The 23,660-nt window shown below is 38.7% G+C and overlaps 1 protein-coding gene across 1 annotated transcript in view; it reads left to right on the forward strand.

The window, feature by feature from the left end:
- Positions 1-279: 279 nt before the first annotated feature.
- Positions 280-23,660, forward strand: part of SPTBN1 (spectrin beta, non-erythrocytic 1) — a 184,234-nt gene continuing 160,853 nt past the window's right edge. Inside the window, exon 1 of the mRNA XM_088149401.1 lies at positions 280-619. The gene's annotated coding sequence lies outside the window, so the exon portion shown is untranslated. The remainder of the gene's footprint in view (positions 620-23,660) is intronic.

Here is a 23,660-nt window from a genome sequence, read left to right on the forward strand (position 1 = left end):
TGTCACGGTTTGGGGTGGGCCTGTCCGATGCAGAGAAGAGATCAGAAAAGTGGCGTAGGACAATCTGCTGACGTCGCCTCCAACCCTCTTTCCTTTCTCCCAGGCTTCTCTTCCTTCCCTGCGTTGGACTGCCCTCAAGGGCCCTTTTGGTGTACAGCAGCGCGCGCGCGCGCTCTGTCTGCGTGTTTGTGTGTGTGAGCGCGCGCGCGCGTGTGTACGAACGCTCTATCCCCGCCCTTCCCCCCCCCCATCAGTGCAGCTGTTGCTGTGCGGGCGGCTATCGGAGGGGGCAGGCCGGCTGACTGGCTGCGGCTTGCTGAGGTCCACTCCCTGTCTCCGCTTCCATCCACTGCTTTCGTCTGCTGCGGAGCTGCTGCCCGTCCCCGCCGCCAGTACAGCTGCTGCTCCTCTGTGTCGGTCGGTCCGCCCCCACTCCGTTTCCCAGCTGCAGCTACCGAGATTACCGCTGCTTCTCTTGCTGCATCATCACGCACCCATCCCCACCTCCTCCTCCTCCTCCTCCTCCGTCGTCACTGCTGAGAAGGGGAGCGCACCGCATTGCATACAAGGACGAAGGAGACCGGATCCTACACTCCACCCCCCATCACGTCCAGCCGAGGTAGCTATTTCGCTTCAGGGGAGAGAGAAAGAGGATCGTTTTTCTAGTGGGACTGCGGAGGGGGCGCGTGAGGGACTTCGCCTGGATCTGGTCCCTTGTCCTCACCTCGGGGAAAACGGGCGCCGGAGGTCGGGGAAAGAGCCGCTTAGCGTTCCGCTTGTGTCTGGGTTTGATGGACCTGCGGGAGAGAAGAATTGGCGAGAGGGGCCGGTGGCGGCGGCACTGCGGCGTTAGTAAATAGGTGGATTCTCTTCTGCGGGGAGAGACCCGAGGAGAGATCCGGGAGCTTGCCCTCCCTAGCCGGTGCCATTGTGCCTGGCTCCGAGTGAGGGAATCTTCTCTCTACAAAGGAAGCCGTTCCATCATCGCATAGCTGCAGGATGAGGATTGCCCCTCCTTCCCCCTCACCCCCCCCCCAAGATAATTGAAACTGAAATCTTGCTTTCTGAAGGGATCCTAGCTGAAGTCCTGCGCGGATCGGGCGGGCGTGGGATGGGCGGGTGGCAGAGAGCCCTCCGGGGTGGATGGCTGATACTAAACAAGAAATAAAACGACGTGAAATGGCAACTACAAGTAACCTGGAGGGCTCAGATAAGGTTGCTGGTTTCATAAATGTCCCTGGGTTGCAGAAACAGGCGTGGTCGGTCTTCTCCGGTCTCCCCCTTTCCAACCTCTTTGCTGCCCTCCATCTCTTTACACCGATTTGGAGGAGAGGCTGGCCAATCTCTCTCCTCCTGTCTACTGCCCCCCCCCTTCCTATTAATACTACATCAACAGGTTTCTGCAAATGGATACGCTCCAGAAAGGAGATTAATACTAACCATCTTGTTCTTTTTGATCATGGTGAGAATAAAATGGTGACAGTGGTAATAACCATAAATATTGAACAGTCACCTTCCCAGACCCTCTTCTCATTTAATAATCAGATTTATTTAATTCTAAGGCTACCTAATATTTGAAGGTACTTTCCCCACCCTCTTCATTGTGTCGTCTTCTCCCTCTGGAGACTATTTATTATTCTCAGAAGCATAAGTGTGCATGTGCATCAAGAGGGGGGAGAATATGTATGTGGGAATCAGAGGGGTAGAAATTATTTTACTTTTTTCATGTTATTTTTCCCACCCACCCTCCCTCCCTCCCTTTCTGTCCAGGGAAAAATGATGCAGCACAATGCAGGAATCATTGACAACTCTTTGCTTTGCTTTCCAGAATATATTTTGCATGAATCTGTGTCCCTTGCGCTTTATCGCAGCCCCACCCTAAGGAAGCCTGTCCAAATTTTCCTCCCTCTTTCTCTGGCCAGCAAGGACAGGATCAGCAATGCTTTATCATTGGAAACCTCCTCCAACATCTCCCCACCCCCACCCCCACCCCCACCCCATGTATGCAGATATCCCTATAGGGACCCTTGGAATGTTCACTTATTTCCCTCCCTCAGTTTCCCATCTTTTTTTTCTTAGAGTCTGTGGTGGTGGGGAATAATGGGATTGCAGTCCTGCAGCTCTAATGCAGTCAGGTGGAGTCCAGCCTACAGTGATGGGAACACATTAATTAGATACTACAAAAGTAGTAGCCATTGGGAGGAGTTCCTTTAGGGATAATAGGGAGAGATGGTGAGAAATGGTACGATACATTTCAACTGGACTGGGTGGTTGTCTAGCCTGCTGGATCCAAAGCTGAGAGGAATAAAATGAAAGGTCGTCATGGGTAAAAGTCTCCTTCTATATCGGAAAGGAGATGTCTGGTTAACTTTGCCCTGTTATTATTACAGTGCTGTTTCTTTCTAAAGAAAGTTCCAAATGGTGGATGGCTTTACAATTTTTAAATGACATTTTCATAAATATGAGCTTAAAGAGTTTTTCTGGATCAGCTAAAAGCCCATCTAGATCCTCATTCTGCTAATCAGATGCCTAAGACAAATCCACCACAATCACAATATCAGAGCAATAGCCCTCTCCTGCTCATGCACCTTAGCAGCTGGCATACTGTCTCTGATATCAAGCTAAACTAAGCTTGTTTTAATCATAGCTTGTTCAATAAGACAATTGGCTTATCAAGCTAAGTCATAAACCATGGGTAACAAACTGCTATGGCTGGATTTGCACATCATGTTATACCAAATCCAAAGAAATCATATTATGACTTAGCACAGTGTGGGAACCCAGCCAATATGCAGCCATCATTTGCCTTGTCCAGCATGAATTTTCTGCATCTTTAAAGATTCCAACTTAATTGGCCATTATTATATCTTGTATAAATATTTCCAATTGCTTTCTTATATTTTTATTATTTTAAATAATTTGTGATGAAAGTTGTTTTCAAACCTACAATGAGATGTTTTGTATTGTTTATTGCATTTATGTGATATCTTCACATTAAATAAGGAGACAACATTTGGAAGAAATTACACAGTGCATTTCAGCATTTAAAATATATGACATTTATCATAGGAGGAATGACTTTGGCCTATTTCTTTATCATTTTTCATGGCCATTTTGTGGACTAGGGAGAGGAGAAAATCCTATATCACTGAAACAGTCATTGAATTTAGCCTTCCAAACTAATGCTTTTCAGATAGCTTAGAATTCAACTCCCAGAATTCCCTGATTCATTACTTAAAATCTGCCTTACTCCAGGAGCTAATGAGTTTAAACTTTCTGCTCTTCTCCAACTTAGTGCTCTTTCTATATGTTGTCATCAACTTCAGCCATCATGACCAATGCTGGATGGGAATGATGGGAACTGAAATCCAGTGTAAAGAGCACCAGGTTGGAGAAGGGTGTTTTAGATATAGATGGGAAAAAATACACTATTAAATTTGATTGTTTACAGTGTCTGTTTGTGGATTGGACCTCCATGTTTTTATTGTGAGATTGTTCAGTATCATAAATAATGAATGCACAAGATGGTTCAGGAAATGGAAAAACAAAGAGTAGCCTCTTGTGATTTTTTGAGATATTTGACAGAGATAACTCCTTAAAAGACTTAGAGGTAGTAATAGGTATCATTGATTGAATGCTGTGATTGTTGGAATCGATGAGTCTGAGACACTACCTACTCCTGAAGTACAAGCAGGAAGAAATGGCCTACCTCCATTATGTCTTCCCCCTGAACTTTGTAAGGGCCTTTGACTACAGTGGAAGATAAAACACTGTGCTGTATTGATCTGTTATCTCACTCAACAAGGCAGTCCTTTCTTGATATGCAATGGTCATGGTTTCTCCATTAGAAATTGATTGATATAAAACATTGATTTGCAGCTCTGGTGGTCTCAGTTAGAGTTTTTCATTACCATATTACAAGTAGTCCCCAGTTTAAGAATGTGTTCTGTTCTCAAGGTCTGTCCTTAAGTCAAATTGTATGTAAGCCAGAACAGTATTATTGTATAATACTGTATAAGTAGTATTGTGTAATGAACTCCAACCATTGTGTATTTAACTCAAATTATTGTGTATTTAACTTGAATTTTGCTACAATAGGCTCTGTTCTTAACTATGGGTTGTCTGTAACCCAACCATTCTTAACCCAGGGATTACCTGTATATCATGCGATCTCACATGTGTGTTGGAAATAAAGGCTACATAGATTTTAAAATGGCTTAGGATAAGATGTGGTTTGTGATTTTATTTTAAGAAATGGCCTAAGCATGGCTGTGTCATTGGGTATATCAGCATTTTGTTTAAGAAAGCAGGTGCAAATTCCCACCTGAGAAAAACACTTGTATCTACTGTGATGCCTCCAGGGTGAGAGAGTCAAGCCTGCGGAGGCAATAGCAGTTACCAAGGGCTGTCCGTGTTTGTTTCTTAAAAAAAAAAAGGTTGGAGAATTAATAAGTGGAGCAGAACATATTCCACAAAGCTTTTCCTGTGCTGTTCCATTTCAGATGGGAGGAATGGTGTTTTGCAAGGTTGCTTGTACTTTAAGCAGGGGAAAAGCTGGGTTGAACTAGTCTCTGATGCACTTGTTTTCAACAAATAAATATATACATGCATCCACAAGGGAGGGTAAAGAAAGTCAAAATGGTGACTGCAGTTGTGCAGTTGAAGCCCCACCCTTTTATTCAAGCATTGTTGGCTGCCTTAAAGTGGTATGAACCAGGAAACCGAATTATTTAATTTTGCTTAATTTGGTTGCATGTCTTCACTGGGCCCGGCATCAACTGAACAATCAGGACTGAAGGGCCTAGGCTGCAAAAATGGTCCTTGTGATAAAAGTATGTGACATTTGGCCTGCAAATCTGCAGTCTTGAGCAACTTCTTGATGAGGTGGCATAATTTTGAGTTCTCATATTCTTGTAACTTTGGGATTTGAATCTAGTATAATAACTATGTTTCCAGTTTGCGTTCAGAGAAATAATTTATCTAATATTTGGGAATGAAATACTGGCACTTCACACATCTTACCCCAGTCATCTTTACAACGACCCTGTAAAGCAGATCAGCCTTTTTATGCCTTTCTGCAATAAAGAGATTTAATCATAGTTGCAAGTGTAAGCTCTCTTTCCCACAGGAAATGTTATCTGGCAGTAGGGGAGTACCTGATTTTGTTGCCCTTCCAGACTTCACTGGATCCTACATCAGTGGGATTTGCAGTTGCGGGCAGGCCATTTTAATTGCCTGTAGTGCTGCAGGAAAGCATGTTCTGAAGCATTAGGGCAGTGTTGTCCACACTTGGCCACTTTAAGATGAGTGAACTTCAACTCCCAGAATTCCCCAGCCAGCATGGGTGGCTGGGGAATTCTGGGAGTTGAAGTCCACTCATCTTAAAGTGGCCAAGTTTGGACAACATTGCATTAGGGGAATTTAAAATGACAGCCACTGAATCAGTGACAGCCCTGTCTGGACAGTTAACAGCAAGGACGTTTTGAAGGAGGAACACTGGAATATAAAGCTTGTTGTCATAGTCTCTATAATAGGCACAGCTTTGCAAAAGTCTCTGAACTTTTATGACTGCATTTGTTAAAAACTTCATGCAGATTATTTTTACTGATTTCTGCTGGTAGCTGGAAATGTGTATTTAAGTTTTTTCTTTTCTTGGTGAATGTGTACATTATAGAAAATAATGAACTGTATCGGGCAACCTGCAGACCACATGTTATTCTCAAATTACTTTATTTTGTTTGTTTGTAATCCCTAAATTCTTCTATGTCTATCTTGTTGAAATTTAGCGCTATACTGAAGATTGGCAGCTCAGTGTTTTGCTCCTTTGGATGATTATCACTATTTAAAGAAAAGTCTTTAAATATAAAAATTAATCTAATTCCCTTAATTCCCCACAGAAGCAAAGAAACAACTTGGGAAAACACTCAGAAAATCCTGGTCCCACCTACTTTTAGGATACAGACCTACTCATTTTAATAATGTTTGATACTTTGAAAGTTGAAAAATATTTTAATTACATTTTCAATTACATTCAAATGTTTTGGTGAAATGAATCTACCTAGTCTAGCCTTCAGCCCCAAGGTATAGCCTCCAGTTAGTGAAAATTAGCATCATTGTGTTCAACAAAATTCTCCAACTTCATTCATTGCTTGACTTCAACCAGTAAACTGAATGTTCATATGATCTGCAAATGATATTGTGATTTCAGGATCAGGAGGATTTCAAGATTAAATGATCATTGGCTGTTTTCTTCTGGGAACCTTATGAGAAAGTCACTTTCCCTTGCTGATTTGTTTGGAAAATGGCTTAATGAGGTTATGGAAAATTCAGCGGAAGTCCCATGAGTGACGTAGCATACATACTTTATCTCACTCTCTTTCCCACAGGCACACAGAAGAATAAGGATTTAAAACACAGACATTCATTCAAAAATCTACCCTATCTTGGGGATCAGCCTTTGCACTTTTAGGGGGAATAATCTAATGATTCTTTCTACATTCTTATTGTAGAAGGATTTTATTGAAATGACAGAATTACTGAGAAAACATTTCAAATCAGAAAAAAATTGACAGCATAAATAATTCAAATCATGCAGACTGCCACATCTATATCAGCAACCTGAAGCCCTTGAGGTACACTGAGACTTCAACTTCCTGAATTCTGATGTCAGTAACCCCAACAAAACTGGATTACACTAGGATGGGGAAAGTTGATCTACAACAACTTTTTCTGCATCTATCATATGCCTACCTGTGGAATAGAATTCCTTAAAGAATTCATTGATAGTAGCATTGAGAAACCTAAAGTTATATCAAGAAGCAGGATGGGAAACCACTGATTTGCTCCAGAGTCCTAAATTCCTTCTTCTCTTTCATATTCCTATTATATTGGCAGAATGCTCTTCAGCAACTCTTATTCTCATTCATAGGTCAGGAATTGATGAAGTTTGCCCAAATGGAATTCAATCTGGATCTGAACGTGACACTTAACCCAGCATATCAAGGGATATTTTGAAGGCCAGAATATTTTTTTTCCCTTGAAAAATTATCACATAATTTTGTAGAAGATTTTATAGCAATCTCAGGTATTATTAACTAAATTAGCTAGATTTCCATTTTCAGAGGTAATGGTATAGCTCAGAGTATGGCTTCCTGAAACAAATGAAAGGCAATCATATTTTTCATATCCTAGTAAAGTTTCAAAATTGCTTGAAATGGAGCTCTGAATGAAAGGATTTGTCTTGGGGTGAAATACGCATTTTTTAAATGCTCTTAATTTAACCACCTAATTATATCTACATGTTTTAACTTACATCCTAACAAAACATAGCAAGCTGCCTTATACCAGCTTATACTTCTTATTTGATCATCAGCTAATACTTCCTAGATGTGTGGGTGTATAGGACTTCAACTTTAACTCTGCTGGCTGGGGAATTCTGAGAATTGAAGTCCACACATCTTAAAGTTGCTGAGGTTGAGAAATGCCGACCTAGACCATGGTTTCAGAGAAAGCGAATCTACTCTGACTGATACACAATAGACTGTCTGGAGTCTTAGGCAGAGGACTTTCCCATCACTTGCCTTTTGCCTTTTAAATGTAGATGCCAGAGATTTAGTTGGCAGGAACCACACACAGCCAAGCAAAGCATATACAGTACCACTAAACCAAGCTCTCCAAAATGTGTCTGCTTACTTTAGGAGAGCCATATTTGAGCTTACTCCTTCTTTAAAGTTAATTAAGAATCCTGTTTACATCACATTCTTTATATAAAACCTGCAAAACATTTGTTTATGACAGTGAAATTACAGGGTGGATATATAATACAGCACTTCAATCAGCTCTATACTATATAAGCTGCAGGTTATTCATGAGTGTTCTGTGTTCAGTCTTGTTTTACAATATGTCCCATAACCCACATGCAAAGCAATCCAGTGAACTGGATGCAAATGAAACTCATCCCACAAGATGGCTCAGTGCAGAACAATATTTCCCAATCAGTTTTCCTTATGAGAATGTTCTCATGGGTGTAGGATCTGATCCTCCAGTCTTTACTCCACTTTTTCTGCAAAATAACCAATGGAAATTTATTTTTAATTTTGAAAAAATTATATAAATTATATATTTCTCAGAGATAGCCCCCTCCCCAAACTCTTATATACCCATGTGACAGCTTCAAAAATCTGGATGGTCAGTCGATTGCAACAAATATTAAAGAAAACCCTAACATATTTTATTTATATCCATAATAAATTTTACATAGCCCTAGTAAATTACCTACAGCCTTTACAGAATGGTGTGCTTACCACATCTCAGAAATAAAGTCAGAATTTTTAGTGGAAAATCAAATTTCTAAAGAAACTTAAATGTAATTGATATGATTGAGATTTATGTATTTAAATCAGCTTCAAACTATTTTTGAGGGACTGGTGCGTGGAACTAGAGGTGGCAGCATTAACATGCCCACATGTGCTTTCCTTTTCAGTCTCATTAAATTTAATGACAGGAACAGAGATCTATCAATTTATCAAATCAAGTGCTTTGATTTGATTCCAAAAACATGCATTGGAGTACATGGGAAAAGGAACAATAGCACCCCTTTGTAACCCTTGAAAGCAGCCATCTCTTTTCCTGCAATTGCCATGTGATTCCAGGAAAAAATACAGCTGCCTTACATAGCAGTAGACAGGTGCTACAGTGGGGCAAAAAAGTATTTAGTCAGCCACCAATTGTGCAAGTTCTCCCACTTAAAAAGATGAGAGAGGCCTGTAATTTTCATCATAGGTATATATGAGAGACAAAATGGGGGAAAAAATCCAGAAAATCACATTGTCTGATTTTTAAAGAATTTATTTGCAAATCATGGTGGAAAATAAGTATTTGGTCACCTACAAACAAGCAAGATGTCTGGCTCTCACAGACCTGTACCTACTTCTTTAAGAGGCTCCTCTGTCCTCCACTCGTTACCTGTAGTAATGGCACCTGTTTGACCTTGTTATCAGTATAAAAGACACCTGTCCACAACCAGTCACACTCCAAACTCCACTATGGCCAGGACCAAAGAGCTGTTGAAGGACACCAGAAACAAAATTGTAGACCTGCACCAGGCTGGGAAGACTGAATCTGCAATAGGCAAGCAGCTTGGTGTGAAGAAATCAACTGTGGGAGCAATAATTAGAAAATGGAAGACATTCAAGACCACTGATAATCTCCCTCAATCTGGGGCTCCATGCAAGATCTCACCCCGTGGGGTCAAAATGATCACAAGAATGGTGAGCAAAAATCCCAGAACCACATGGGGGGACCTAGTGAATGACCTGCAGAGAGCTGGGACCAAAGTAACAAAGGCTACCATCAGTAACACACTACGCCGCCAGGGACTCAAATCCTGCAGTGCCAGACGTGTCCCCCTGCTTAAGCCAGTACATGTCTGGGCCCATCTGAAGTTTGCTAGAGAGCATTTGGATGATCCAGAAGAGGATTGGGAGAATGTCATATGGTCAGATGAAACCAAAGTAGAATGTTTTGGTCTAAACTCAACTCGTCGTGTTTGGAGGAGAGAGAATGCTGAGTTGCATCCGAAGAACACCATACCTACTGTGAAGCATGGGTGGAAACATCATGGTTTGGGGCTGTTTTTCTGCAAAGTGACCAGGACGACTGATCCATGTAAAGGAAAGAATGAATGGGGCCATGTATTGTCAGATTTTAAGTGAACACCTCCTTCCATCAGCAAGGGCATTGAAGATGAAACGTGGCTGGGTCTTTCAGCATGACAATGATCCCAAACACACCGCCTGGGCAACGAAGGAGTGGCTTCATAAGAAGCATTTCAAGGTCCTGGAGTGGCCTAGCCAGTCTCCAGATCTCAACCCCATGGAAAACCTTTGGAGGGAGTTGAAAGTCTGTGTTGCCCAGCGACAGCCCCAAAACATCACTGCTCTAGAGGAGATCCGCATGGAGGAATGGGCCAAAATACTAGCAACAGTGTGTGAAGACTTACAGAAAACGTTTGACCTCTGTCATTGCCAACAAAGGATATATAACAAAGTATTGAGATGAATTTTTGATATTGACCAAATACTTATTTTCCACCATGGTTTGCAAATAAATTCTTTAAAAATCAGACAATGTGATTTTCTGGATTCCCCCCCCCCCCATTTTGTCTCTCATAGTTGAGGTATTCCTATGATGAAAATTACAGGCCTCTCTCATCTTTTTAAGTGGGAGAACTTGCACAATTGGTGGCTGACTAAATACTTTTTTGCCCCACTGTACATGCATGTTCCTACAAACTCCAAATCACCTATTTGTAATTGAATCTGAAGCATTTCCTGCCTAATTTCCACTTAGATCTGAAATTATGATAGTTTGGAAACTAACTGTATGCAAAGGTTATTGTACAGTTTTATGTGTAGTCATTAGAAGTCAGGTTGGTCTTGAAAAGATGAAGAGATTTTACAGTGATGGTTCTGGAGTGTGGAATAACCTACTACAGCAGGTCTTCCAGCAGCTATGTTTGCTGGTTTTCCTGAAAGACCTACCCCCTTAAGGTAAGCATTTGTATGCTGTAAATCAGCAGGACTACGGCCTTGAAATGGAGTTCTGCTGTTTGAATAACTGCTTAATGCTCTTTCTGTACAAAAGTAAAGTAAAATCTCTGAGTCAAGTTTATGTTTTGATGATTTCATGGCTATATCCATACAGTTTTCTTGGCAGGAATATGGAACTGTTTTGCCACTCACTTCTGGAATGTAGCTTCCTATTCTAACCCGCAGCCCTGGAATTCTTGGGTGATCTCCCATCCCAATCCTAACCTCAAGCTGCTTACCTTCTAAGCTTGGAGAAGGTCTGCCAAGTGCTGCCACCTGCTGAGGTGGCTTCCCATCAAATTGTTTGAATGCTTTGTGGCAAGCCTCTTTGAGAGCTGGAAAGCCCGAAGTCATATATTTTAAAAAGGATAAGAAAGACATAATTCCTTCATGTAAAGCTTAAGAAAAAAAGCATGTAGAAAAAATGAGAGTTCTGGTTGGTGAGAAAGGAAGCGATTCATATTTTGAATTTTAGTTATGAAAATGATATTGGTAGGCTTCTTTGAGACATGGGTTTTAAGTTATACAAAGCTGTTGCTGGAATGTTACAAGCTGGGACCTGGGAAAATCAATGTAAGTATGTAAAAAAGATTCATTTGGATTGGAGCAAAGGTTTATTTAGTTCAGTGTTTCTCAACCTGGGCAACCTGAAGATGTGTGGACTTCAACTCCCAGAATTCCCCAGACAGTGTGCTGGCTGGGGAATTTTGGGAATTAAAGTCCACTCATCTTCAAGTTGCCCAGGTTGAGAAACACTGATTTAATTCATGCGAGTGGCCAGTCAAATGCCTATGGGAAGTTCCACAAATCAGAAAGCGTTTCCTATTATTGTTTCAGCAAGGAGTATTTAGAGGAGGGCAGCCTGTATCTTAGAGGTTATAAATAGCTGTCATGATCAGTAGTTACGAATGCTGCAGAGAAAGAGTGGTTCGGTGTTAAAAAATCCTGAAAGTGACCCAGTCTGAAAGTGACCCAGGAAAAATAATTTTGTGAAAATGGCTCCCTCTCCCCCCCAAGCTTTATTTCTCCAAATCGTTTAACAGATTTTATTGAATATTTATTTGGGAATAAATCACAAATCAATAGGCCTTACTTTTGATTGGATCTGACTTTCTGTTTTCACTACCTGAAAATACGCTACATTGCACCTTTTAAAATCTTCACAGTTATTTTTGAGTCATTATCTTTGGGTTTGTTGTTATTATATTTTAATAGTCTGTGATTTTATGTTTGTATTTATGTAAGTTGCCCATAAAATCCTGGAAAATAAAATAAAAATAAATATTTTAAATAGGTTTTTTTTTTTGGCAAGGCACTATTATTATTCTTTTATTTAAAGGATAAAAGCCCTAAACCATAATGTTTGTTTTAAGCTTTGTGTAACATATAAGAATATATCACTGTGGTTTGGTGACATGTATGAACCAGAAGAGAGTAGTTTAGGATTGTCTGAAATCAACATCAGTATTATCATTCAGCAGGCTTCCTTCCATCACTGACATTTCTTGGGGTAGTGACTGCATCTGTCTAACAAAAAATGCTCCTGGAGGAAGAATTCATCATTTCTGTTTTCCTACAGATATTCAACTTCAGTCCATTATAATGGTGGATTCTGGTGAGTAGGCAGACGAGGCATTCATAAAAAATAATTAAAGGCTATAATTCTGAGTTTCCTAGTTTTAGAAGTCTTTTACAACTTTACCCTTAATGAATTTCTTAAAACCTCTTTTAGAGCAAATAGACATAATTATTTGTCTGACATCCTCTTGATGATTTGCAAACCATGGTTCATGGCATGGTGTGTTCTGTGAATCCAGTCTGTTGTAAAATACACAAACCATGGCTTAGTGCAGTCAGTGAGGGCTGGTTATACTCCCTAGGTTGTTGTACAATTATCTATTCCTTTTTTCAAAAAGTAACATCTGTTTTTTTAATCAGTGCATTTAGTTTTCCAAACAAAAAGAATGTTGTGCTCATTCCAATGACATAATTTCTTCCGGACATTCATACGGAAAACTGAGTTTATTAAAGATAACTAAGCAGTCAAGATACTCAGAAATACAACTGAAACTGCATTACGTTAGAATTTACTCCAATTCTTAGTGTTCCAATACTAGTTCCAATGGATTGCATTTTCATTTATTTTGGCATAAAAGAAAGGTAGAATCAGAATTTTTGTGCCTGCAAGGTATTCTGACTAAAACTCCATGGCATTGTTCATAATTTGTGATTATCACTGTATGTCTGAAGAAATTCATTTATTAAGGCTACAGTGGGAACTGGTTTGGGTCATAAAAAAAATTATTACTAAAAACTCAGGCAGAAGCCTTAAACTTCAGTGAGTAGATTTCAGTTAGGTATTAGGGAAAAGAACCACAAAACTAAATGGAACACAAGGCATGGAATCTTCTATGGAGGTTTTTAATGGATGCAGATTATATCCCAATAAAGTCTTTAGAAACCACTGGCATGCAGTTATTGCTCAGAATATCCAGATGTGTTTGATGATTAATATTGCTAGTATGTTAAATTCCCATTTGATTGACTAGCCAATCCCACTAATAGACAAAGAGCTGTCAGCCATTTATTTTTATCAAAAGATTACATAATTTAACAGATCTGGTTTCTGATTGTTGGTTAATTCAAGCTGTAAAGCTAAACTCTGATCTGGCCACTGTGGTTTGTAAACTGATTTATTGGCTTAGTAAGTTGTACGGATCTAGCCAATATGATTTATTCCATAACCATGGTTAAGGAAAATATAGCTTTGTACAATATGGGAACTCCTCTGTGTTTTGTCATAAACACAGAGGAGCTTACTTCTAAATAAACATTCTCAAGATGATTGTAATGAAATCATTTATAACTATATATATCAATATATCACTTGAAATATGAATCTGCAAATTTCTTAAGTGTTTCAAAGTGGTATGCAACATATTTGTTAACTTTTAGCAAACTAAAGCTACCATTAATTTTTGAAAGTCTGTCTTCAAACAGCTTTTTCCTTACCAGTTGTAATGCATTGTAGAATGGATATAGAATAAGTAAGAATCTTTAAATTTGATCACCAATGAATAATATTGTCCAGTGCAGCCTGTTGCCAATTAAGCAACCCCAGCTTTTCTATATTAACTGCCAGGAGTAGAAGGGGGTGGTGTTGCTAACAGTAGTAACTGGAGATGTAGTTTGTTTTAGAGCAATTAAAGTAACAGAAAAGCCAAGTGCTAGAAAATTCCTGTTGACATAATAGGGGAAGTGAGTTACTGATTATCTCATCTATATCCTCCCTGATATAAATCCCACAAATTCTTGTTAGCTGTATTTGAGCAGTCGTGTCCTGGCTTATTAACTTGAGCCATGGTATCTCTAAAGTCAGTTTCTGGCAACAGGAACAGGAGAAGACCCCTGCTTCCCCAACCTCTGGTGCTGAGAGATCTTTGGCAGTGGAAGTAGCATTTGGGGGGGGGGGGCTGAGGTACAAGCAGGACAGCCCCAGATGTCACCTTGAATCCTTTGGGTGAAAGGAGGAATACAAATATATTCATTCAATATTGTACATTCAAAGAGACACAAGGGGACTGGGCACTGGCTTGTACTTTGGGCCAGCCATTAATGCAGGATGAGAAATGTAATTCTTCAATGAATGTCTCTTTTTTTTCAGCTGCAAAATATTACATTAACACTAGCCAGACATTGTATGACTTTTGCCACTAATCAGTGCCAAAGAAGAGCCCTCCCCTTCTTTAAGAACAAAGAGAATGGCTGGCTTGAATATTTTTAAAGGCATAACTTTGGTTAAATGTTCAGATTTAAATCGCTGATTGAATTCGGTGGTTTAAACCGTGATTTACAAATCACAGTAGCTATGCTTGTACAGCACAGTAAACTAAAATCAACCCAGGTTAACACTTAGTGTGTGAACCCAATGATTGTTGAGCTACCATCTGTGTGGCATCTTAAAGATGAAATTTAATATGGTAACCCCTTATTTATGCCCCCCATTTTTCTTGACTTTTCTGCCAGTACACAACAGTGTAATTAAAGCATTTGAAGAGGATTGGTTGCCATTCTTGGCAGAAGGAATGTGAAGTAGCTATATGGAGTGGCGTAGGAATCAACCCTTCTAATTAAGCACTGCATTTATAGTGCCAGTGGAATGCAGCCTGAGGTTAGCTAGGCTGGCTTCCTTGTGCAACAAGAACAGAAGATGCCCTTGAAATCTAAAGATCACCTTGATGTTTGAAGGGTGTCTTTAGCTTTGCCTTTGCTTTTGTAGAAAGCAATGAGCCTCTCCAGTGAAGGAATCCCTTTAATGGAAAATAAGTAAGGCTTGTTCCTTCATCGGTGCCTTACCTCCAGCCCACCAAATCTTTCTCACTGGCACGGTACTTAGTTCTTACCGTGGCATCTCCACTGACCTTGTACCTGTCTTTAGGGCTTGCAGAGGCAACTGCTGTTCCAACATAGCATTCCTGGGCACAATACCAAGCACAAGTTCCCAAAAAACAGGAGAGGGAGCAGTATATCCATGTTATAGGAACACTAGCCCATCTCCTTGGGTTCATTAAGTCAACCTAATGATAGGCCTTGCTGGTAAGAATGGCAACAAAATATTTCAATGTCATTTTATAGTTTAATAAGAGCCTGCTGATAAGCATCTGCTCTGTGAAGCATTGACCTTCTCTAGAAAGCCGTTCCACTGTCACCTCCCTACTTCTTTCTCTGCATTCAACATTCTTTGCCTATTGAGCAAATTCAGATCCAACTGGACTTATTTTTTGATGTGTGGGAGGGAATGCCCATGTACTTGTTTTTGCATAATACAGTCTTTATTAGAGGTATGCAAAACATTTCAAATTATAACCATACAAGCTTGAAAACAATTGTCTTGTGATGAAAATGGAGTGTTCTGAAGTTACAGGAGATATTCCAGTCAGGCTTGAAACAGCCCTGTTTCAAATTCAAAACAGATATTTCAAACTTAAAGAATGGTGTTTGGAACTTGGGACACTTCTGGAATGGCCAAAACAACTGCTTTCTAAAATTAAAACAGTTTTTTAGAGCTTTTCAAACTTCAAATATTTCAAATTTGTAATGTTTTGCATACAAACAAAATCACCTCTTTGTGCCCTAATATTTCAGACTGGGCCGAGCCACTCATGTAGACCTATTATTCTTTACAACTCTGGGAGGTTTATGGGAATCATTTCCAAGGTTTTGGGACTTCAGACTATGTCTGGCTGGTATGTTAGGAATATACAGTTGAATCATGACTATTTTCTTTACAAGGAGAGCAGTTTCCAACTCTGCTCCCACATGCCCTGATGAAAGTTCATAGGAGTATGGGTGGGGAAAATAGATTTTTCAAAAATGAGATTTTTGAAAAGAGAGAACGCCCCCTTAAAAAGGACTGGATGATTCTTCACTCAGTTGATTTTTTGGGGGATTGGTTCTTTTGACGTGAACATCTGCTTCAGTTCCAGTGATGCTAAATTTGATTGCCAAAGACAAGTTGAAAGCAAACCTTCTACCATGGCAACCTGTTATTTTCCCTCTTATATATGAAGCCTCATAACCTCAGCAGTGCTGATGAAGAAATGGCTTACTGATTTATGCCAAATCAAAAAACAGCCCATCATTATTATTTATGTTATTATTATTATTATTATTATTTTGCCTTGGCACTAATAATAGGAATTATTTATTTATTTGATATCAGCTTATTTAATTGCTCTCTTTGTGACCTGGATTCTCAGAGGAGCAGGTTCGAAATGTTTTTCTCATTTTCAGGCAGGGATTTCTACACTATGATCTTCTGTGATGGAAGGGTGGGCCACTTTGTAATGTGAGAAACTCACAGGTGGTGCATCTTGGAGATCTGTGGGACCAAACCCCAAACAAAACTGTGCATTAAAGACTAACTGAAATGTGCCAGACATTTGCTAGGAGGCTGAGAGGATGCTAATGTAGTGCTGCTCTATCTGAAAACAGTGACCTGTCAGGTTGGCAAAATAATTGGACGTTTGTCCTCATTCCAGCACAGATTATTTTTGGACAACTGATTAGATGGCCTGAGGCTGTTTCCCCTCCTATACTAGTTGCAGGTGCCTGTTTTAGGCCGTCTTAACAAATGATGCAAAGCACTGCTCTTAACCTCTTTTTCAAGCATTGTGAATATTGCTCTTTGTTGAACATCATATTTCTTTCACTGGATAAGGGTGTTTTAGTCATTGGAATAAAGAGTTATTCCAATAAAAGAGAATCTATATAGTTCATGGTTGAACTGTGGAGTCCTTGGTGCTCTCTGAGCTTGGTGGTTTGCTTGCAGAAGTTTCATTACCTGACTAGGTAACATCATCAACATTGATAGTGTTACCTAGTTGGGTAATGAAACTTCTGCAAGCAAACCACCAAGCTCAGAGAGCACCAAGGACTCCACATAAATAGATGTAAAATAAACAGTTGGCATTAGAGGCAGGAATATGTACTGTGTGACTGTTCTTAAAACAGACATTTAGGATATCAGTGCACAACTCTGTGCAATTTTAAAAACTGTTTCTGTATTAGTTACATCAATTATCCCACTCATTCAAGTTCTTCTGGTAGGCATGAACTTCTTTTCCATAGCCAAATACACATTTGATTGGTGTTCATTTAAAGGTCTGAACCTTGAATATAGATGGCTTCCGATTCAGTTATAGTGATGGGAAAAAACTGAAATCAAGGAAAATCACTATAAGGTTGGGCAATAACAGAAATGCGCTTTGTAAACCAGGTTTTATGGCTTCATGTATTGTGTGAACTGGTTGTGATTTATTCAATAACTCTAATTGGTGGGTGAGCATATGATAAGTGATTTATATAGATTTCTGTGCCATCCTTATTTTTGCAATTCATCTTTAAAATAGCTGGTAAACTGGCAGCCACAGCAGTATGGTAAATAATTCAGCAAGTTGAACTCAACTCTTGATTATACCAATATATCCACATAATTTTCTTGATAACAATACAGAAATGGTTTGCCATTGCCTTCTTCCATGAATTTTTTTGTTTCATTTTCCCAGTCTAACCCACAGCCATGGAATTTCTTGTTGGTCTCCTATCCAGCTCTGACTCCACCTAGCTTTTTTTTAGCACAGGCAAGATTGGCTAAATTCCACATACAGAAGCTGAAAACAGAAACTTTCAAAGGCATTTACTGCATACTTTCAAACATATATTGGAGACCATGAAGACTGGAATGTTGGGGTGGCTGGGTGTACACACAGACATGCACAAGCACTCACAATAAAGAAATTAGATTGTATTGAAACTGAATATGCATTCTTGGAATTGCAGAAAATGAATCATCCTGCTTTAACCTTCCATCCTTTGGTTTTAGAAACCCACTCCCTGGATATATCAGAGATTTTTCTCCCACATTTTTCCTGTTCCTTCAGCTGTTCTTTTGTCACTATAGGCAACTTTTGTCAGTGTTGTCACAAAAGTTCCCTATGTTCTTTGGTCAATCCCTGTGGCAGCTGGCTTAGAGGTACATTACCTTATCAGAACAAAAATAAATGAAAGAGAATTAAGCTTTTGTTAACACATAATAACTAAATGCAGATAGTCTCAGTTTCCTTGCTTGTTCTATGAACCTTTTTGTCACGCAATGGGCAATTTGGAGGAGAGACCATGTTTTTCTTTTCTTCCATGTCACTCAAGGTCATACAACTGTTGCACTTCTAAAACTTTGAGAAGTCATAAAGAGAGAAAAATTAGGCCCCAGAGCTAGCGACAGAATTTGGGATAGAAAGTAGTCTTACACAAATGTATTAAGGGATAACTTGTTTTCAACACGATAAAAATATTTGGGGGCTTTTGAATTTTAATTTGATTAGCTGAATTAGATAATTTAATTAAAATATATACAACAAAGCTGCAGATACTATTTTCATTACATGGTGATGACAAGGTGCTAAAATGTACTGTTTTCCCTTTGCTAAAAGCCACTGATGAAGATCTTAAAAATCTGCATAATTAACAGTAATAAGATGCTTCATTTAGAGATTTTATTTATTAGTAATTTAGATTTATAAGGTCACTCAACTCAACACCGACTCTAGGTAGCGTACAGATTAAAGACAGACTCTTATTTTAATCAAGAGAGAGTTAGAAATATTTTAAAATAATAAAATTCTCTAGTGGTATAAATTAGCAATGAAATTACTGCTTAACTCGTAGTTTAAACAACAGAGTAATGCTTACCATGTAAAGATTAAAAGTTATGTTGGAAACAAGGATGGAAGGAAGCATACATAACATATTGTTAACATCTTGCAAATCCTTTAAGAAATAATAAATCACATTGTCAAAGTTTACCGAGAACCATAGAATTTAATAAAAATAAATGAGAATTTGTTATGATGTTAATAATAACTATTTAGCTATACTGACCACAAAAAAAAAAAAAGTTCACAAAGACTGGGTTTGGCCATAATAGCGCCAATCTTTAAAAAGGAAAGGAGATCTACCTGAAAATTTTCACCCAACCAGTTTATTCGGTGTTATAAGCAAGTTATATGTGAAACATTTATACTGTAAACTCCATCAGGTTGGATGGAGATAGAAAATATTCTTGTTCCTGTAAGTGGAACTGGTGTTGGGTCACCCACTTGATAAATACATAGCAACACCCAAGATCTGCCCTATATACAAAATTTATTGATTTGAAGCAGGCCTTCAGTGGTTTTTCTGGAAATAAACTATGGGAAAAACTTAGAGGTACATTAGTTGACCAGTAGTTGGTTCCTCACATCTATAAAATGCATAAAAGTACCAAGCTGAAGGTAGGATGTAGTGCAGCAGGAAAAGTTTCTGAGTGTGTCCCCACCAGGAGAGAGGTCAAACAAGCTTGCATTATTGCCTCATTATTCAATTTTATATTAATTTCACCACCAGTTATCTGACAAAAGTACAACACCCCCATGGGACATCATAGCAGGTAGGTAGCAGCCCCACTCTGTGTGGATGATGGAGTGATCTTATCACTGTCCCCCAGAACTAAAGAGGGCCTTTTGTTCTCTATCCCTCTTCTATTTGTATCACCAGGTACAACTGAACTGTAACAAAACACAGACAATGATGTTCCAAAAAAGTTCTGTAAGCATAAATTAGACTCTAAGTGGGCAATAATTTGACCAGGTGGCCTATTTTAATTACCTTGGGATGATTTTTTTCAGTTAAAAGGAAGAAAGTTTACTTCTTATGGGCCTTCCAGAAGGCTCAAACAAGTAGTGCAGTCATTCCGTCATTTTTCTGTGTAAGAGGAGCACAACGTGTTCATGCTGCCATTAAGCTCTTTAAGGCCGATCTCCTTTACTGAGTGGAATTAGGGCCAGGAAGTCAGATATCCCTGCTTGAGTCTTTATCCAGACCAAGTTTTTAAGAAAAGTCTTCCATGTGACACAATCTGTACCTAGAGCAGCACTCCACGCCAACAGAGGCAAGCCTGCCTACAATTGCTCCCAGGGCCGAAGTGAGGATATGTAATGTCTAGCTAAAGTTGAAGCTTCTACCACAAGGCTGGGCCCTGCTGATGTTGACAGATTTCTACCATGCACTCTAGAAAGTTTGGATACAGCAGAAAATGGCATAATATAGGTTCTTGGGAATGGGATATGACCACATAAGAGATACTCTGAAATGGAGACTAATTGATAGGGGCAGGCAGAAAGATCAAAGCAGAATTTCTGCAAGTGTAGCCACTAGCCACTTAGTACTCACCCAGCAAGCCACCCATCGTCTTCATCAGCTTGCTCTCCCAAAGCATTGCAGACTTTTCACTCTTGCCCCCTTTGATATCTTACATCACCAAATACTTTTCCCTTGCAGGGATGGGGAATGAGAAATGTTTGCCCCATGTTCTTCTGGCTGTCACTTCTACACAAACACTTGCTGCACTTTGCTAGGCCCCTTGAAGCTGATTAGCAGCACTGACTTGTAATTGTAATAAAGAATTTGATAAAACCAATAGGTCTTAACTTTAAATATTTTAGTGGTTCAAATTTTAAAATTTCTGTAGTATAGTAAAATAACAATATAATACAATAGTATTTTAGTGCTTTAGCATTGTATTAATATAAGAATTTTATAGGTATAATATTTAATCAGAGATGTCCATATTTTTGGGTCCTTAACACCATATTGTATAAATTAGCTGCTTTTTCATGTATGAATTTTCTTCCTGTTGTCTCACTAATAGCACATACCCTTATTTATACTGATCCTTTACAAACTCTTTCTGTATTTGGGGTTTATATTTTTAGTTGTAAAACAAATGTATTGGTTAGTGACCACAATAAAGGCTATTCGTTAGAAGTAGGACTGTGCAGCACTTCAGAAATTTGGAAAAGGTCCTTCAGAGCACACCAAGGAACTGTTTTCAACTTTTTGAAGCAATGGTGTGTTTTCTTGAGATCATGTGGCATCTTGAGAAGAGAAGAACAGCTGCTTTAAAGAGTTGGAGACAGGTGCCCTGTGCAACCCTCCTGCACTCTGAAGCTGCACAGTCCTAATTAGACTGATCCAGAATCAGTTCATCAGTACTTTTCTTGAGGACCAGCCAATATATAAACTTAAGTTACGCAGACTTTTTCTTTAGTTAGATATAAAAGGAAAAAAAATTCAAATAAAGACATGATGTACAACCTACTTGATTTTTGCCTCTACCATTATCTCAATACTATTTAGTCTAAAGAAGGTTCATGAAATGGCTCCATTGTGGGATTTTTTGAAAGGTAAAATAGTAGGGTTAAGTCCTTTCCGGCTCCCAAGAATCCAATGTGCTTTATGTATATTAACTTATGTTACAACCTTATAAGATATATTATTACTACAATTGACAACCGGATGTACAGTATTTTACAGGCATTTTTTTCATCCATAGCAACGTTGTATAAAATCAGTGATAGCTAGTGTGGAATAATTGGAGTTTTAAATCACAACTTTGTCTTTATTAAGAAGAATCACACATACTTTTTATAGCTAAAGATATCAAGAGGCAGATTTTCTAAACAGAGAAAAGTGTTAATTTGATTATCAATATGCTCATCTTGGTTTGCATCAATTGCTTTGGCTACCACTAAGCTTCTAAGCAACAATTCATCATCCCATTTTAAATATAATGTGATCTGGATTCTGCTATAGCTTTGTTAATCAGCTCCCAAATATTATTAGCCTGATTATTATTATTTGTTACTAGCTTGCTAAAAGATAGGCAGCCTGCTATTCCCATACTGACTGCAGGTGCTTAAACTGAAGCTGGATAGACATCTGTCAGGAATGGTACAGTAGTAGAACCATCCAACCCTGATGTTCAATGATTCTAGTGTAATATGAAAATAAAAAATAGTTTCCTTTGGTATATGCTTGACTTTTGGTGACTATCAATGTGTCTATGCAGTTTTTTTGGCAACTGTATTGCCATTATCTTCTCCTGGGGTGTTTTTCATTTCCCAGCCAATGCAAGCTATTAATCCCTAAGAATACAATTTTCACATAAAAATAATTCTATACAGCATGCACTAAGAGGCATGCATTCCTTAATTTTTTGTTCTCTTTTCTCCCACCCTGCTTGTCCTCCCCAAGTGTTTCTTTTGATAGATTTTGGACTTCTAGTTAAAAATAAACCAGGTTCATCCCATAAAAGTAATATGGAATATTACTTGCCTTGGAATATTATATTTCTATATAATTGGGGCATTTTAATGATCATGTTGTTTCATTGTTCTTTCTTATTAGCCACTTTGATTTGTTTAATGATATAGGATAAATGAATTGGATTTTTAAAGCTCTTTTTTAGACAGAAGAAGAAGGAATTGCAATGTCACATATGGTTCCTGTTTTGATGGGAAGTATTACATGCAACAAACCAGTACTGACACCATTTTTGACTGCTTCCTACTTGGATGATGTCATGCTGCACAAGCAGAAATGAGGCAGCTGCAGTACGGTACAGATATATAGAAGAAGGATGCTTGAAAGATCTCATTAAATCCACAGGTTCAGACACAGCCTATTTTGTATCAATAACAGTGTTGTTATAATTATAACTATGTCACTTCAACTGAAATAGATAACTGGATGAGACCAAAGATGAAGAGTGCATGAAAAGCTTGCAAATATTTGGTAAACTTCCAATTGCCCTAACAAAAATATTATCTCAGTACAGACTTTGGATTTTTTAAAAAAATATAAACATTGCTACTGTTGCTATTCATCAGTTTTCTTAGATTGGCTAGAAGCTAATGTTGGAATTGGTGTTATAGCTGAACTTCATAAGAACAGGTATCTCTAACTGAGGGTTTTTTTAAGAAAATTTCTTATAGTAAAGACTATTAGCTTGTGTCAAATTTTTAATAGAGTAATTTTTATTATGAGCATTTTCACACTTCTTTCAGGGGTAAGGGGTGAAAGCTTGTTTCTTCAACACTTAGATTCTCAAACATATTCAGAAATGAAGTGTGCACCAGCTTAAAAAAATGTGAGATGTTAGAGAGTCAAGCCATATGTGATGACAGCAATAATTTTTTTTTTTATTCATGCTTCCCCCAGTTCATATGGATAATGAATAAGGGGCAGGCTCCATTTTCTATCAAATGGAGATCAGCTCTCTTATTTTTCCACTCCATTTTCTGTCCTTTCTACTGACTTTAGTACTTGAGCCAACTAGAGGAAAAATGACAGCATGGGGAGGAAAGGTGCTATAAAAGGGGTATGAGGAAGCCACCTGTGTAGCTACCTGATCACACCAAAAGAAGCCATTTGATCTTATTGAAGGAATGTTGATGCTCACTGTCCTTGTTTCTCATCTTTGGATCTGAGAGCTGATTAATTAAGCCTACAGTAATGCAGAAAAGTCCCAAGCCACTGAAACAAGAGGTTTTAGGAAAAAATAAAAAATAAAAATTAAAGCATACATGTTGACATTTGCTCACTTTGTGTTGGTTCGTGAGGATCAATGTCTGCTTTTTCTGGGGCCCCAGTTTCCCACAGATTTCACAATGAGATGTCTCCAAAAGAAATTAT

Source organism: Python bivittatus, unplaced genomic scaffold (genome assembly GCF_059951505.1).
Source record: "Python bivittatus isolate LINGU-HERP-01145 unplaced genomic scaffold, Pbiv_v1 ctg000020_np1212, whole genome shotgun sequence".
In the NCBI taxonomy this organism is placed as follows: domain Eukaryota; kingdom Metazoa; phylum Chordata; class Lepidosauria; order Squamata; family Pythonidae; genus Python; species Python bivittatus.